The sequence below is a fragment of the Macaca fascicularis genome, chromosome 3, assembly GCF_037993035.2.
Source record: "Macaca fascicularis isolate 582-1 chromosome 3, T2T-MFA8v1.1".
Classification (NCBI taxonomy): Eukaryota; Metazoa; Chordata; class Mammalia; order Primates; family Cercopithecidae; genus Macaca; species Macaca fascicularis.
The window spans coordinates 97,364,368-97,370,249 of record NC_088377.1 but is presented as its reverse complement, the minus strand read 5'-3'; positions in this window follow the sequence as shown (position 1 = coordinate 97,370,249).

The window sequence follows — 5,882 nt, the reverse complement described above, 5'->3', positions numbered from 1 at the left end:
AGTTAACTTGGCACAGCTTGCTGGCAGGCAGGCTGTAAATTTGCTCTCTCATTTGCTAGAAGCTATTCGTGGATCAAAAAATTGTCAGAAATGCCCACACAGACTCCACCTACCTTCCTAACTTACAGTCTTGGCACAAGCCCAATCTAGAGAATATAGATGACTAATTATAATCTGAAAGGCCATACAGTACATTACTGAAGGGAGCCTCTTCCTGTAAACTAGGCTAGATCAACTGAATGCACACCAAGATGCGTGTTATCAGGAACTACTGATAAAGGATTGTTTTACAGTAGAATCTGGAAACTACATTAAACAAACCTTTGAGTTTCCAGCATGCTACCACTGTACTTAGTCTAATTAAATAGTTAAGCGGTATGATATCAAAGAAGCCATACAAAAGATTAAAGTCTTTTAAAACACACTGGAGTACCTACTTTGTGCCAGATTGGGTTTGAGATGCGGTCTAAACATGCAGACGACAATAACAAATGATACCTGTGGCAAGGAGTTTGTATTCATCCTGTGGGCAACAAAAAAGGCACTTAAGATTTTTAATCAGTAGAATATCTTGATAAGATTTTAGAGAAAAAGGCTGGGCGCGGTGGCTCAAGCCTGTAATCCCAGCACTTTGGGAGGCCGAGGCGGGTGGATCATGAGGTCAGGAGATCAAGACCATCCTGGCTAACATGGTGAAACCCCGTCTCTACTAAAAATACAAAAAACTAGCCGGGCGTGGTGGCGGGCGCCTGTAGTCCCAGCTACTCGGAGGCTGAGGCAGGAGAACGGCGTGAACCTGGGAGGCGGAGCTTGCAGTGAGCTGAAATCCGGCCACTGCACTCCAGCCTGGGTGACACAGCGCGAGACTCCGTCTCAAAAAAAAAAAAAAAAAAAGATTTTAGAGAAAAAATTCTGAAGCATGGTAGATAGTAGACTGGAAGCAGGGATACTAGTTAGGAGGCTGTTGATGCAGTCCAGACATGAGTTGGAGAGAAAGTCCAAACTAACAGTGTCAGTGAGAACGGCGAAGCAGAGATAGATTTGAAAACTAGCCAGCTATGATAAATAAGACTTGATTACCTAGAGGATGAGGGGAAATAACAAATCAAGGATAACAGTTTTTTAGTTAGGGTGATTAGATGGTATTATCAGTGACTATAAGAGGAATAATGAATTGTGAAGATGAAAAAGGACTGAAAGATGTCCTTTTAACGGCTGTACAGTTAGGAATGTATTTGGGCCCACATTTTTTTCGAAAAGATTCCATTATAATAGCTTAAATAAGACCTCAAATCTACAGGTAGGTCGTTACCTTTGTTGGTTCAACAGCTCAAGAACAACAGGGCCATCATTTCTGTGATTCTCTTGACGTTAACTTCATGGTTGCAAGACGGCTGCAGCAGTTTTAGCCTTCGCACCTTTGTTCAAGGCAGGAAGAGGGGAAAAGGGGTGGCTTCCACCATCCATGGTCTTTTTTTTTTTCTTCAGGAAAGTGAAAGCTTTCTCAGGATACTACATCTCCCAAACTCAGCAGACTTCCACAAACATCTCATTGTCTAGAATTGTAATTTGGCCACCTATAAAGATTACAAAAGAGAAAAACACTGGGAATGGATATTGGGTCAGACAAGTCACAGAAATAGCAGTTGGCTAGTTAGTTAATATTTAAAGCATCCTTCTTTAACACTTAAAACCCTGAGAACTGGTAGGATGGACTGATGTTTCTAGGGTTTCAAAAAAGGCCAATCGTTTTGGTGTGTTATCTTAACTGGGAAAAGAACAGGTTGAACATTTATACTCAAATATTTGTATTTGTTTGCCATCCCTTATCTCAAGGTTCCCATCCCCTTAAACAAAGTCTCGGAGGGGACTGGAACAATGAGGAAGAAGGGACTGCTGGAATTAGGGGAGGGTGACTCCCGTTCAGCTTTCCTTTTGCAGCTGCCATCTTAGAATTACTGTAGGTGCTTGGCATCATTAATTTGATGGTCCACCTAAAACATCATCTTAACTCCCTTAGACATCTTGTCTCTGAGCTTAGAAAGCTCTGAATGATCACAGCAAGTTCCAGTGTCCATTTTAGGGAGTCATAAATCAGTATTTTCCAGCAATTACACAAACTTTTTTGGAACGTACAGCATCTCTTTTGTGATCCGTATGCAAAACATTATTTCATGCAACCCTTTTCCATTAATAAGGCATCTTTCCTTTTAATTGTTAACAAGGCATCTTTCCTTTCAACTGATGGCCACAAAAAGTATCATCCTAAAACTGTACTTTAAACATTGTCATGATTCTGGAACAGAAAGAAGACAGTAATGATTCCTAGAAAAATAAACATGCAGCCGGGCACAGGTGGTTCATGCCTGTAATCCCAGCACTTCGGGAGGCCGAGGCGAGTGGATCACCTGACGTCAGAGAGTTTGAGACCAGCCTGGCCAACATGGTGAAACCTCATCTCTACCAAAAATACAGAAATTAGCTGGATGTGGTGGTAGGCGCCGTAATCCCAGTTACTCAGGAGGCTGAGGCAGGAGAATCACTTGAACCCGGGAGGCGGAGGTTGCAGTGAGCCGAGATCGTGCCATTGCACTCCAACCTGGGCAACAAGACTTAAACTCCATCTCAAAAAAAAAAAAAAAGAAAAAGAAACATGAGACTAAAAATTTTCTAAAGTTAAGTGTTTAACTGTTTCTGACTGTTACAAATCATTTAAGATTGTAATTGATGAGATAAGATACAATTAAAGTTAATTTTAATATTGTTAAACTAAATTTGCCTTGAGAATGCCTCCAACCTTGAGTCCCTACATAATGACCTCAGCCTAACAGTATAGGAACAAACTGAAAGCCTAACTAGGAGTATATGTTTTTGTAACAACTGAGTTTCAGACAATCACAGGCAGCATACTGATCAGACCATGCCCATATACGGCAAACGTCTAGCTGTAACCAATCAAGCTGTTTCTGTAACTCACTTACATTTTCTGTCCATAAATGCTTCCTGCCCACATTGAAGAGCAGAACAGAACTTTCTGAATCTCTTCTAATTCTTATCTTTTTTTTTTTTTTTTAATTTTTTTGGCCAGGCGCGTTGGCTCATGCCTGTAATCCCAGCACTTTGGGAGGCCGAGACGGGCAGATCATGAGGTTAGGAGATCAAGACTATCCTGGCTAACATGGTGAAACCCTGTCTCTACTAAAACTACAAAAAAAAAATATTAGCCGGGTGTGGTGGTGGATGCCTGTAGTCCCAGCTACTCAGGAGGCTGAGGCAGGAGAATGGCGTGAACCTGGGAGATGGAGCTCGCAGTGAGCCGAGATTATGTCATTGCACTCCAGCCTAGGCAACAGAGCGATACTCTGTCTCAAAAAAAAAAAAAAAAAGAAAGAAATTTTTTAATAGAGATGGGGTTTCACCATGTTGGCCAGCCTGGTCTCAAACTCCTGGCCTCAAGTGATCTTCCTGTCTTGGCCTCGCAAAGTACTCGGATTACAGGCATGAGCCACTGCGCTTAGCCCTGCTTCTAGTTCTAGTTCTGAAGGCAGCTTAATTCGTGAATTGTTCTTTGCTCATTTAAACTCTATTAAATTGAGTTTGTCAGAATTCTTTTTTTTTTTTTTTTTTTTTTGAGACGGAGCCTTGCCCTTTGCCAGGCTGGAGTGCAGTGGCACGATCTCAGCTCACTGCAACCTCCGCCTCCTGGATTCAAGCTATTCTCCTGCCTCAGCCTCCCAAGTAGCTGGGACTATAGGCACGCACCACCATGCCCAGCTAATTTTTTGAGTAGAGCTGTACAGGGTTTCACCATATTGGCCAGGATGGTCTCCATCTCTTGACCTCGTGATCAGCCTGCCTCAGCCTGCCAAAGTGCTGGGATTACAGGCATGAGCCACAATGTCCAGCCCAGAATTTTTTTTATCCCTATTTTAACCTACTTAAAAATCTTAGATTTGTGGGAGAATGTTACCAGGAGCCTTTCTGAGGGGGAGAGTGCAATGCAGAGCTAATATGCAATATATCTTCCCTGTAATAATACAGAGAAAATCCAGTTAAAATGGACATCATTATTAATGGGTAGCACAAGGGAGTTCTTTGTGGTAACAGAACAGTTCTGTATCTTGACTATGTGTAAATGTATACATATGTGTTAGTCAGTTTTGTGTTGTTATAAAGGAATACCTGAGACTGGGTAATTTATTTCAAAAAGAGGCTTATTTTGGCTTATGGTTCTGCAGACTGCACATGAAGTATAGTGCAGGCATTTACTTCTGGTGAGGGCCTCAGGAAGCTTACAGTCATGGTGGACGGCAAAAAGGGAGCCAGTGCATCACATGATGAGAGACGGAAGGAGGTGCCAGGCTCTTTTAAACAAACTACTCTCACATGAACTCATTACAGTGGGAGTGCACCCAGCCCTTCATGAGGAGCCACCTCCATGACCCAAACATCTCCCACCAGGGCCCCACTCCAACATTAGAGATCACATTTCAACATGAGATTTGGAGGGTACAAATATTCAAACCATAACAACATATGATAAAATGTTATAGAACAAACATATATATGTTTAATACATAATACACAGCAAGAAATTAGTTCATATAAGAGATGATGAAATCCAGTAAGATCCTGCCTCAGCCTCCCAAAATGCTGGGATTACAGGCATGAGCCACTGGGCCTGGCCAGCTTTTTTTCCCAGACAGGGTTGCACTCTGTCACCCAGGCTGGAGTGCAGTAGCATGGTCACGGCTCACTGCAGCCTTGACCTCCCTGGGCTCAGGTGATCCTCCAACTGCAGCCTCCCGACTACCTGGGACTACAGTCACCTGCCACCATGTCTGGCTAATTTTGTATTTTTTGTAGAGATGGTGTTTTGCCGTGTTGCCCAGTCTGGCCTCAAACTCCTGGGGTCAAGTGATCTGTCTGCCTTCGCCTCCCAAAGTGCTGAGATTACAGGCGTAAGCCACCATGCTTGGCTTTTTTTTTTCCAAAAAAAATTCCAAGTCAAGCCTAGTAAATAACAAAATTTTGGCCACACAAAAAAAATTCCTAATTTGGATAATGTACTATAGTTTTTGGAGTTTCTTTTTATTGTTGTTGTTTTCTTTTCTTTTGCTTCTCCAGAGCCGCCTTTATGGATAATGTACTATAGTTTATAAGATGTTACCATTGGGGGAAGCTGGAAAATGGGTACACAAGCAACTCACTGTACTATTTTTGCTACTTCTTGTGAGTCTTATGGTAAAGTCAAGATAAAAAGTAATCCTGTAGAGAACGGCATGAACCCAGGAGGCGGAGCTTGCAGTGAGCCCAGATCACCTCACTGCAGTCCAGCCTGGGCGACAGAGTGAGACTCTGTCTCAAAAAAGAAAAGAAAAAAAAAGTAATCCTGTAATCCCAGCACTTTGGGAGGCCCAGGTGGGAGAATCACATGAGCCCAGGAGCTCAAAACCAGCTTGGGCAACATGGGGAAACCCCGTCTCTACACAAAATACAAAAATTAGCCAGTTGTAGTGGCGTGTGCCTGTAGTCCCAAGCTACTCAGGAGGCTGAGGTAGGAGGATGTCTTGAACCTGGGAGGCAGAGATTGCAATGAGCTGAGAGCACACCACTGCACTCCAGCCTGGATGACAGAACAAGACTGTCTCAAAAAAAAAAAAAAAAGTTAAAAAGTCAAAAACATGGACATTATTTATTCAATAAATATATAATACCCTGGGATACAGAGATAAGAGACCCATAGAGGAATGAGTGTGTTGGAAGGAAAAACCCAAGCAAACCAACAGTGGGATACATTATTTGAAAGCAATATGCACAGGGTGTTATGAGAGCACAGAAGAACAAGCAGATCAAGAAAGGATTTTCAGGAAAAGGGAAGC